Here is a 13,077-nt window from a genome sequence, read left to right as displayed (position 1 = left end):
TATTTTTTACTAGGAATTAGTCTGTGTTCATCCAACTCAACATTCCCTCTGGGTTGTTTTTTTGTTGGTTTTTTTTCCAAATAATTCAAATCCATCTGGAGTCTTTTACAACTTTCTGCAATTTATGTTAATCTTGTACAGATTTCACTTTGTGATTAATTACTTCTTCCTGCAATTCAGCAATTGTAAACACTGAGCTAAGACTAGTTCTTAGGCAAGTTGTCTGTCTTTCCTAAAGAATTCTTACTTGTTACATTGGTTTTGTTCTGTCACAATTAAAAGGGTTTTCTTTTTCTCCACTCACCAGAAGTACAGTAAAAATACAGTGTGAGTTTTGTGCTGATCCAAAAATACTTTACAAGAAGGGATTAATTGCTATGCTACAGATCCAGGAACTGATGGACAGCATGGCAGTATATAAAAAAGACACAGCATTTGGGGCAATAGTTTGCAGGAATCCAGGGCCTATTCAACTAAACCATCTCCTACAGTATTTCTGTTTGCATTCTATTTACCACTGACTCACAACTATCCACCATGACTTGACAGCCTCCATCAATTAAATCTATTGCAGAATAATTTTTATAGAATTATAAATTTGTTTTGTCAATTTTAGTAACGGTTGCTCGAACACAAAAATAACAAGATTACAGTCCCAAAAGAAAGGCATTCAAAGCTATAGCCAGGTGAAGCAGCTCTGACACATTGCAGCTCAAATATACATCTACACTGAGACTATGTCCTCTGTCACTTTAGCATCCTCTTCTGTCTCCCAGGGAGGTGTCAATACCTGTGGTTTGCAGGAGACAACTCTGCTTTGGAGCATCCTTCCCACTTGGACCAGCCTAATTCCCAGGCAATGCTGAGCAGCCTTTCTTACAAAGAGGCCATTGGGAATGAGCCTCATTAACATGAATTACAGTCCAGTGGTCAACTGCCTTGGCACCCTGTCAGCAATGGGAGTAACAGTCCCATCTCTTAACTCCCAAATCTGCTGTGCTAATAGTCTCTGCTGGAAGCTCCGAAGGCCCTTTTGTGATGAGCACATGCAGTTCATATCAGCCCCAGAGGTCCCTTCTGAGATGGCATGACACCTTTCCTCACCACATCAGTGTAAAACACACAGAACAGAGCCCCAGAGCACGTGGGCAGAGAGTTACAGCCCACTGGAAGATGCCAGTTCACTGAGTAAATCTCCCTTTTGCTATTGGGTAACTTGCAAACAGCAAAGTGTCAAGGCTCTTTCTTCTGCTGTAGCCAAAAGGTGTCTCTGTACCAGCTTGGGATCCCTCGTGCTGTGCAGGGTACCCTTCCAATAGTGCAAAATGCCATCTGTGGGCAGCACAGCATGGGCCCCATTCAGGCACCAGGAGCAGGGAGAGGGGAGCCAGGTGGAAAATGGCAGTCCAAGCCTGCTTTAGAGCTACTGGCTCACTAGGAGGGCTGTCATTACAGCACTGTTGTCAGTTTGACGGGAAAAGGCAGTGGCCAACAAACTGCCTGCTTCAAACACAGACCCAAAGTGGTGTTTGTGAGAAAATGAGAGATGCAGCACTGTCCCCTCAGCCTAAGCCCGTCAGCATCTGTCAAGCACTGGCAGTCCTGCAGCTGGCAGCTCCCAGTCTCCAGAGAGCTGGGGACCTTGTGACAATCAGAGAAGTGGCCAGGGAGCCTAAGTGGTGGCTTCCCCACCAGCTGCTATGAAGCAGCTGCACACTGTTCTGTGCACAACCTGCATTTAGCTGTGCATCACAAGTGTTCTTGCATGACAACAGGGGCATTCCCAACATCCTTCCCCTAAAAAGGCTACTGGGCAGGCAAATGGTATCTGCCTACATTGAGAAAGAGAGGGTTGCAAATGGTGTAGCCAAGGTTCAGTGGAGCTGTGCCTGCCTAATACCTCTAAGCATCTAACCCCCAAATCCCATTAGTAAGTTTAAATAAGTCTAAAGGGACAAGATGTCAGACTTACCATAGACCTGACTCTGGAGTACTCTCCCTGCTGGGCTGAGCCTGTCACCCATGGCTGACACTACTGGTTGTGCATCTTAGAGGCTTGTACCAGTAACAATCACCAGCAAAAATAACTTTTTCATAATACTTTATTTGTAAGGTCTCTTCTCTTATCCCTCCTCCTCTTTTTATTTTTTTTTCTCCTTTAATTGTTTCTCAGATTTTTCCCTGTTAGTTATTAACTAAATGCCAACTCACTGTGTATTTAGTAATCAGATTATCTGCTAATACCTGCCTAAAGCAGACACCATTGATTAAAAGAAAGAGTGGTCATTATGTTATTTTTCATACAAATTATTTAGGTCCTGAGGCTGAGATTAAATTAAAGGAGAGATCAAATTAATAAGGGGGTCAAATTAAATTAGAAACATCTGATTGCAATATTTCCTACATCTCCAAACTGCAAAAGAAGACAGTGCTACGGCTGTGAATTTATGTCATTTCATGAAAAAGTATGAACAGCTTGTTTTAATTGCATCTGAGAAGTGTGCCTTACCATGGATATAGCTGGGTAAGTGCTGAAAATCCACAGCAATTTTGAAAGAGGATATAATGTAATAGCAGAAGATTTAATCAGAACATGAGCCACAAAATCTCTCCTAATGTCTTGTTTCACACAATGTAGGGCAGATTTCCAGGTGCTCTGTGCACCCACTGCCTCCCCCACACGTGTGTGATCACCATGGCAGGGAACTGCAGACATGGGTGCACACAGCCCCTGAAAGCAAGGCTCCAAAAATCCACCTTTTGGATGCAGGCAAATTTAATACATTCCTTCAGTCATTTAGATTGCTTTTGAATAATTTTATCTTTTCCTCCTTCCCCAAAGTGTCTTAATGAGGGATATGATGTGAAAGCACTTCCCTTGCTTCCAATTTGGATAAATTTATTGGTTCTAAATAGCACAGGGGATGAAGATTTCGAGCTTGCTCTCTACAGAGAACAACCAGTGGGCTCAGGACATTGTCTGAACTGAACTGAGCTCCTCAGTTATAAAAGTGGTCTTTCTAATCCTACTTCTTATCCTACTAATCATCAACAATCCCATTGCTATTCCTGCCCTGACTTCATCACAGCAGTACTTGTGTTGCCCTGCATTTCAGTCACTTTAGTGAGATTCTATAATGCTGGTGAGAGATGCTTTAACTGACTTGATTGATTGTCTCCTGATCATAAATGCTAATTACAGAGCTGAGAAGATTGGTTTATCTTTATTGCCATACTTCCACATAGAAACACATTTTTTATGATTTCAATGAATTCCCTTTATACTTTGATCCAGTGACTGCAGAGGGCAGATTATTCCTTCCAGTGTGAGATTGCTTTACAGAAGCAGTAAGCCAATCAAGAGAAAAATCTTGGCAGTATGAAGTTATGCTCTAATTCTATCACTGCATTTCCTCCTCTCTCCAAAACATCCAAAGTTCAAAACAGCTGCCCTTATACAGAACAGTTCTCTACACTCAAATAGGTCACTTACAGAATAAAGGCCATAACTGCACATAACCCTCTCAAACACAAACCAGAGTGCTTCCCTGAGCCATGCATGGCTGGGCTCTGGGATGCTTCACATCTCTGGAGAAGGCCTTCCTTGTGGGAAATGCAGCTGTGTTTTCATCCAAGACAGAAAGACCTTACCCTGCTGATTTTAAAAACCAATTGCAATTACAGTCAGAACAAATGCCCAAGTCCAGCATGTCACTCTCTGGATTCCCAGAGTCAGAGAATCCCCCTGCATATGGCAGAGCCCTGTACAAGGAGGCTCCATTTGGGAGGGAGAAGTGCATTTTGCAGAGGTGCATCTTTTGTGAGTGCAAATTAAGAAAATTCCACTGCAGGCCACAGAGCTAGCCTGGTTCAGGACAGCTGAGCCCTGTTTGTGGCCTGCAAAGGAAAGGCAGGAAAGGAGCAGCTGTCACAAAGGGTGAAGCAGCATGACTATGAGCCTCAGAACAACTGTTTGGTGACAACTATAAAAACTCAGAAGTTGGAAGCTCTTCATAAAAAGGCAGCATATCCCTGGCAAAGCTCCCATGGGATGGTTGGAGGTACTGAGGTTCAGGGGCTGGACACCCTGAAGCCATTTGCCTCATAAATCCACACAAATCCAGCATGGTCAGGACTGGCCTTATCAGTGGGACTGTTACTACAATTGGAATTGGAAATTTCAATTTACAATTGGAAATTTTCAAATTCAATATTTTGCTTCTCTTTTCACTCTGTTTTATTGTTGGGTGTTTGGTTTTTTTTAATGCAAAGGGAAACAATACCAGCAGTGTAGCATGTTCTCCCTATTGCTTACATATAAACATCATTTAAAGGCCTAAACTAATGTATGCCATGTCTTTCACTACAGAGATGTTCCCAAGGGATTAAACCTACAAAATATTAAAATATGAGCTTTCAAATGATGAAATATTTACATCCTCAATGGTTTACAGAGCTGCTGGCTTCTGTATTTACAATAGGACTCACCCTTACTGAATTAAACCTCAGTACAAAGCTGTATTTTAACATTCAGCAAGTCCTGTACCCCTCCAAAATATCCTCACAGCCTCCTTGCAGGTTTCAGAGTCATGCAAGTTCATCAGAAAGCCAAGGTCTTTGGGAGCTGTGGGAAGGAGGTTTGAAGCAATGCAGTATCACTGTGGAATGTGATCTCTGACCCTCAACCTCACCTTCCTGCTCAGGCACAGACACCTGCCTGCTCCAGCAGAACAGGGCATCAGCTAAACTGCTGCCACTTCTCCCTTTCTCACATACAACACTGACTGATTTTGGAACCAGCCCACTGTGCTCAATTATAAATAACCCTTTTCACTAAGGAATTAAGAAAGTTGCCACATAAAAAAAAAAAAAAAAAAAAAAAAAAAAAAAACCCAAAAAAAGAGCCTTAATAGCACATTTCATTCCTGAAGTATTTGTGTGATTACTGCTAGAGGAAGCCCTTCATATGCTGTATTTAGACTCAGACATGTGATCTTTTTGCTAAGTCTGTGGGCTATTCTCCTGAAAAAAAGGAGATACACTTTTTCAGAGGTAAGGTGATTCAGAAATCCGCAGGTGCTGAGGTGATTGCTTGAGATATGTGGGATATAGAGGATTATGGGTTGAAAACATGATATTCCAGTTAATTACCTTGAGTTTAAGATGAAATAGAACTGTACTGAAATCTATAGTGCTGTGCTATAATGCAGTGCAGAATTAAGCTTCAAATCTTTTTACTTGCTCTATGCTCACAGGAAAACTAAAACCTCTTGAAGTCTAACTGTTTCTGTAACAAGACTGCTCAAAATCCATGTATCCACAAATAGTTAAGGCACCCTGGAATGATGCTTACAACAGGATCATCCAGTTCAGGGGTTTTGTGGAAATAAACACCGAGCACCAGCAGCTGCACCACCCCAGCCCACAGCCAAGGGGCGGGGCAGACACGTTTGTCCCGGGGTTGCTCTGGAGCAGTGACTGTGGCATTCCAGGAGAGCTGTACAGAGAGCACAGAGCAGAGCAGGGGCAGCAGCAGGGAAAGGCACAGGCTGGGGACATGTCTCAGCCAGCTTTGTAAATCCCTGCCTTGGGATCCTGCTGTGCACGAGTCACCAGATGGTGCTCTACATACAGACTTGAAAGTTCTTCATCTTAATGGAGGAACTTCTACAGCCTTTGAGGAAATAATGATGTTATTTTTGTGAAGCCTTTCCTTTAAGGTTTAATTTGCATCTTAGTCTTCTCATCTCAAATATTTTGGTTTTGTTGTTGTTTTTGTTGTTAAGCTGTTTATTCACAACAGCTTTGGTGCTGGGATTTTTGAGACAGAATTTACAGGCATGAGACTTCCACCAAGGTCTGCTGAAAATATAGGAGTAAAATACAAGCTGCAATAAGAAAATATTTAGTCGTGTAATTTTTACATCACTTATTTTGCCTGCAATTTGAAATAAATATATAGAACCTTCTGCATCACAGTGGATATGACATCACAGAAGTGGTACTATGTAAGAAAAGAAATCTGAGGATGTGGTGAGGATGAAATAGTAGGTAGAAGACTTTTCAGATTAAAATAGCTACAGCATAGTAGAACATAATTATCTTCTAGAAATATAATGCTGAGTGTATCTAATCCTACTCATCTTCCCTCTGAAATCCTACACTCATCCTGCTTCAACTCATAGTTTGAAGACAATTAACATAAATACTGAGAATATGGATGCCCCTTTTCCATCACCTCTTAAAAGTGGATTCCACTCATGAAAGTATCTATTAGAAGTCACGTTCACTACGACTCTGGCGATCAGGACAGCAGCAATTTGTTAGGGCACGCGTTTGATTGCCTCCTTGAAATTTTGGGAGGCGCCCAGGAGATGGCAGCAAATGGCACTCCGGGGGCAGGAGCCTCCGGCTGAGCTGCGAGATGCTCAGACCAGCGCCGGACCCAAAATTAAGCGGGGTTTACCTTTTACCAGCACGAACTCAACTCATTAATTTTGTTCTTCGCCGAGCGGCAGAGAGAACAAAGCCACGTGAGACTTTCACAATGTCTCACTCAATCGGTGTGTAACATTGTAAAAATATAGCAGCGCTTTAAAGTAACTTGTCCTTTTCATAAAATTTATAATTACTCGAATCATTTATTTCCCTACATGAAGGCTATTAAAAATAGTTTCAGGGGGAGTGCAATTTGTTATGAAGTGAAGGTCAATCTCATTAGATCACTGTAGCAGGGATCCTAATAACATCCTGGCAGAAAGAGGTATCTCATTACAGAAGTTGTATTTTGTTTGAAATATTAGGTCGTCGTTAACTGAGCATTAAAATGCACATAATATTGGATGACATAAATTATTCCCCTGAAAAACTGCGGTGGTAAGACAATGATGAGGGTACAACACAAAGCTTAACATTTTCTATCTTTTCTAGTTGGATTCACCTACTTAATATCAGTTTGGGTTGCTGCTGCTTCTAGATACTGAGCCACAGTTGGGTTGCTAGAATTATACACAGACTGTGAAACTGCAAACTACAGCTAGTAAGAAATATGTTTGATTTTCCTTGTAACAGCTGAGTAAGCTGCCATCCAGGAAATACCAACATTTAAAGGGAAAAAAATTAAAACCAGAGAGAGTCCAGAAGTAAACACTGCTTTTACAAATACAAGAGAGGGAGTTACTTTCCCTTTAATTACCTCTACCCATTTGGAAAGAACCAATTGGTTTTTCTAGCCTTTAATTCTACTGGAACCACAGCTGAAGGTGTGGATGTGTTTAAATCTCCTCCTGGGCTGTATCACAGCCCTTAACGCCTGGCAGGATCATGCTGAGCATCTGCTCCAAGCCAGTCAACAGCACCCAGAAAGGTATCAGGGATTATCCATGGGAGGCAGCTCAACACTCACAGGAGCCCTGCTTTTCAGAGCCTTCACACCCACATGGTATCACTACAATTCCTAATATACCTGTGAGCTACTTCAGCAGCCTCAGGAAACTGTCAGGAAAGCAGAAAAAGAGGTTATACGGATTTCCCAGCACCATGGAGTGGATCCAGGAAAGGTTCTCCACCCATGGAGGGTGTGCTGTAACAGCAACACCCCTTCTTTCAGCAGAACAGGTTTAACCATGGGTACAGTGCAGAGGTTGTGGTTAGAAGGTGAGTACAAACACAGACACTCCACGTGGAGCAGCTCACAGCAGCCACAGATGGCACTGAGAGAATGCTTTGGTAGTGCTGTTTTGCAGGAGCAAAGGCAGCCCTGCTGGTTTGTGACTATAGCTTGGGTTTTTTAAAAATTCCCAACTGAAATTCGGGGCTTTTTAAAAAAATATTGATCAAATTTCCAGGTAGAAAAATGCTAGTTTTTACAAGAACAAAAGATTCTAATTGCATTTTCAGCTGCAGATTATGTAATTAACTCAGATAGTAGTGCTCAGCATCTGAGGAGCAGAGGGCCCACACCACCTTAGAGAGACCCTGTGCCCCCCAGGCCATGTCCCCAGGGTGTGCCACCACACCACCAAGGTGAACTCCTACCCATCATGTAAAAGGGACACAAGGACATACACTTTGGATGATAAGCCCATTATGCAGTGCTTACACAGGAAGTCTATTTTTTTTTAAATTTCTGCCTGCCACTGACTTACTATATTTACATCAGCTTTAAAATGTTCTTTTTCATCAGACTTCTTTGTGAAACACTTTCTTAGTAGGTAAAAAAAAAAAAACCATAAATAACTACAGTGAGAGAATTGTGAATTGGTTTGAGGTGGGTGCTGCTAAAGGGAAAAGGCAGTACAGGAATACAGAGCATGTGCAAGAACAGGCACGGTGATGCCTTGGGTTTCAGTTTTATATTTTTCAGAATTTCTGCTGCTTAGTGTGTAACTCTGAAACTTCATATTAGTTGTTAGTAGGTTCTCTAGACAGGGTAGTCAGACAAAACAATTCCTTTCTACCTAGGAAAACAGGGAGAACTGGTACCCAAAAAGCAGAAACAACAGCGAGGGAAAGGGGGCAAAGCCAGGGGCTGAGACTTCATAGCCTGGGGCTGTGGTTGGATAATTGACCCCAATATGTAATGAACCAAAACTTATAAAAGTGTAAAACTGGTGACCAGAGTCCATCTTGGATTTGATTTGGGTGTAGCCCTGGCTGGGCTCTTGCACTGCCCAAGGTGAATCCTTTCAATAAATAATGATTTTATTTCCTTTTGCTCTGTCTAGGCTCTGTTTCAGGTCAGCCTTTCCAGGCAACAAGAGCACTGTCCTAAGAGCAAAAAAGCTTATAGAAAATGACCTTCACAGCTGAATTTTGAACAAAAAACCAGCAAGTAAACAGCAAGTGGTGATCAGGTAAGGCAAAACCCTTTAAGGTTCTTGGAAGGTGAAGTCTCAAGAGCATTTCTGCTGAAAGCAAAGCCCACACCTGCCCACTGTTCATTTCTGCCTGTGCATGGCCCTGACAGGCAGGCTGGTGCACATTTTCCTGAGGACATCAGGTGAACAGAGTGGATAAAAACCCAGGTTAAAAATACAACCTTCTTTTGCCTGAGTTATTTTTTTCCCCTAATTTGCTGCCTCCACTTGGTCTCCATGGTAACACAAATACTTCTAGTGGTACCTTTGCTACTGTCATGCAAAGAAGGGTTAGGGAGAATGGAGAAGCCAGCAGAAGGCTGCTGAAGCTGACACTGCTGCAGAAAGGAAATCTCATCACAGGATGCTCTGAGATTTCACAAACCTTTCCTTTCCAGCAGGTCTGATTTCAGAATTCCCCACCCCAGTCCTCTCTTCAGCAGTGGCCAGCTGTTTGTGAATAAAACAGTGTCACCCTCTCCTCCAAGAGTGCCTTGGTGCAGTGCAGAGGATGCAGGGCACTGCAGACAGGAGGGATTTAGAAGCAGCTCTGCTGCCATGGGAAAAGCCATGGAACACAGAGGCCATTTTCCAGGATACAGATCCTGAAAACTGAGCTGAGTGGAGCTGGCAGAGAACTCATGCAGAAAATATAATGATGGGGGAGTGAGGAGGGAGAAAGTGCTATTTGTAGTTTGGTGTAAAAGACTCCAAAGAACAGAATGAACAGAGCTGTGATTTCTCACTTTTTCTTACAGCATAAAATGGATTATTTTATTATTTATCCAACTACATGGATTAGCTCCTCCCCAGCATCAGAGTGGACTTGGAGCCCATCTATACCTATTTCCTAACAGAAAGAATGTTAATGTACCTCTGGGAAAACTGCCAATGCCAGTGATGTGTCTCTAAACAGAACTTCTCATATCTTGTGTTTTGAACTATTATATCAGTCCTTCAGATCTGCATGCAGAATTGTTTCAGAGTTTGTCTAACATCAGACTTCTAGCTCCAAATTCTTTTTCTGTGGTGCTTCTCAGATCTGAAAGGTTTCCTTCCAGCATGCCAACCCTTTCCAGGACACAATGACTGCTATCAAATATAAATATAGAGTATAGAATAGATTAGAGCACACAAACATCCTTTATGTATTTGAACAAGGATATGCTATTATATGAATTGAAAATTGTATTTAAATGCAGAGTATATAGGTCGTTATTACTCAAAATTGTATTTCATGTAGGTTAAGTCAGATGATAAAGATATAAAGAAAAGATAATGAACTAATCTCAAGCTATTTTCTTCCCCTTCCTCAGCCATGAAGGTGCTCCTTGTTCCTTGTACATCCCTTCAGTAGCAATAAAATGGACCTTTGCTTCTAACACTTGATCATTACTGAGAAGTTCACAGTGCTCAAGCCCATCAAAAAGTGAAGAAATGCACAGAGTGACTCCTATGAGATCATTTACTTCCAGTGAAGAGCAATTAATGGATTGCAAGTCATGACTGGCATTCCTGGGAACTACAAAATTAGGTGGGTGGGATCAAAGTGGTAAGAGATCTCTCCTGCTCCAGAACACAGCAGACTGGATTTCACCACTGCTGCCCTCCCTGCCTTACACTGACATTCCCACTTTCCCCCTCTATTTACTGGTTTACAACACTCTGATATGGGTGCTCTCATTTTCTAACTGTACTTCCAAATGTTGAAAAGATTGACTGAGAAAGTGTTTGTCAGGTAATCAGTCATTTTTACTATGCATCCTTCAGTGTTCATGGACCTTTCCATGCTATTACACACTTCAAAGAAGCTTATGATTACCTCCTCAGGAGCTGGAGAAAAAGCATGAGATTATTCTTTACTACCTGATTCATTCAAATGGAGTTAACTCATTTTTATAACATTTGCTAAATTATTTGTCCCAAAAGCAAGAATACACTTCTACTTTTGTAATGCATGCCTGCAAATGGAAATTACTTCTGCTGTGGAATTGTCTACAGGCCTTGCTAGATGAGTGATTTATGACAGCCCAGACTCAATTGCACCAATGCAAAGTGCACAGTGTCCACAGACTTAAACTCCTGCTGTTTAAAAAATCTGAGAGTTGAATCAGGCATAATTAAACAGCAGGTCAAACTACAACACTATTGTATTTGTTTGCACATTTGTCTCTGCTTTTCTGAGTCTGCAAAACAGCTTCTGCAGCCACTCACCTTAACCAGGCACCCAGCCAACCTGCCCAGTGTGTGCCACGATGCACTGAGAGTCAGAGACTGAGCCATTTGTGACCTGGTGAGGTCACAAATGTGCATCTTGCTGGCTCACATCCTGCACTTGAAAACCTTTGGGCCAGTCTTGCCCTGCACCCATCCCAGCCTTTGATCCTCTCCCTCTCTCAGAGGGAGTGCAGGATATCCTTGTATTCATTTCTGGTACATCTTCTTGAAAATATTGCTATTATGACAGTCACAAGCAGAGAAATGCTGAATAAACGTTCTCTGAGGAATTTCAAAGAGGTTTAAACCCTGCCTACATTCCCATATGAGGAGGAGGGGCAGTTTCTGATGGCATCCTACTATTCATCCCATTTTTCCCCTAAATGTCACTTGGCTGGTATGGCATGCTTGGCCAGCATGAGATGCCAGCACAGGCCCACACCTCATCCCAGACAGAGCCCGTGGATTTGAAGTCACAGTCTGAAGACATCAAAAAGTTCTGCATGTGTTCCCCAAAGAACCAAGAGTGTTTCCCTGCACAAGAGCCTACAAAGCCAGCTCTCTATGCATGGGAGCAGCAAGGCAGCACTGCAAAGAAGAGTATCAGGCACTGCTGCATTCATATGTTTTTCAGGAGCTGTGCTTAGAGGAACACTTGGCATTTCTCCTCCAGGCAGGGAGAGTGCAGCCCACACAAGCCCTGTGCCAAGCCTTGATCCTTTCCCTATCAAATTCTTCTTAAAAAGCCTTTCTTTCTATCTACTTTTAATGGCTTTTTTGATAGTATCATCTATATAGGCTTTTAAAAATACCATATGTCACAGAATTGTAATATAAAACACATATAAACAGCATATTAAAAGCAGAAATTACAATACACAATCATACCCTCAATGCCATAAATTCAGTGCAAAACCTGATTAATTGTGCAACCGGCTTTAAGCACATCTTCTGGGTATATAAATTAATTTTTAGTGCCAGAAAATGGTCTGATAACACTTGCAAGATTGGGAAGTTTCATCCATGAGCATACAAGGACTTGAAATGAAAGCTGAAAAAACACTTACTATCTCCATGGTATCCAGAATTGGGTCTTGATATAACTCCCCAAACTGTAGGAAGAAAAAGAAGTAACTTTGCTACCATGGAAACAGAAGAGTGGAATATAAATGATTGTTACTTGTCTGCCTTTACAAGACCAATTGCTAAAATGTTAATTCAATGACATGGGTAGTTTTGTTTCCACCTGAGAAGTAAATCTGCTGGGAAAAGACCAAATTCACCAAACAAGGAACCCAGGGATGACATTTCTGGCGTTTCTAGGAAAAGTGGAGGATTAGAGAGGAGAAGGAGAGTGAGAGGAAAATGGAGAAGGAATATCCTGGTGCATGAATAAAACGGGGAGGAAGGGTTTGCTTTGATTAGTGAGACAGGAAAAAAGGCCCTTACAATGAAGGGCTGGTTCCTGGGGCTAAAATAAACCTTATGTATAAACTGGGCAGCAAATCCTGGATTGGCATTACTGCTTCTAGAAACCATGCATGTCTTTAATTTCCTAATTTACTTTTTCTTTGCTCTTCGCTGGAAAATGCCACCCTCTTTGAATGTGTCCAAAACACCCAACGATTACCACCGCCCGCATTTCTTCACAGTTTGTGAGGTTCTGCAACATGTCATTTATTTCACTGGGAGCATTCCTTCTCCACACGAGACAAATGTCCAGGTTGTAAAACGCTGGATGTTCCCCTCAGGAGCCCTCCTGCTCTCCCTGCCGGCCGCGCAGCTCTCCCGATCTCACGGCCCCTCAGCGCCATCACACCGCCCCTCAGGCGGCAATCGGGCGCGTTTCCACCGCCCTCAGGAGCCGAGGGTCTCCCGAGGATGTCACCGGCTTTATAGGGCAGCTTTTAGAGGAAGCACGTGAATGTTCAGAGTTCTTTGAAACCTGTTTTAGGACTGTAAAGTGGTCGGGAAATTACCGCTGCGGGTGCTGAACGCGACA

This window comes from Erithacus rubecula (assembly GCF_903797595.1).
Source record: "Erithacus rubecula genome assembly, chromosome: 14".
Taxonomy (NCBI): domain Eukaryota; kingdom Metazoa; phylum Chordata; class Aves; order Passeriformes; family Muscicapidae; genus Erithacus; species Erithacus rubecula.
This window is presented reverse-complemented; position numbering follows the sequence as displayed.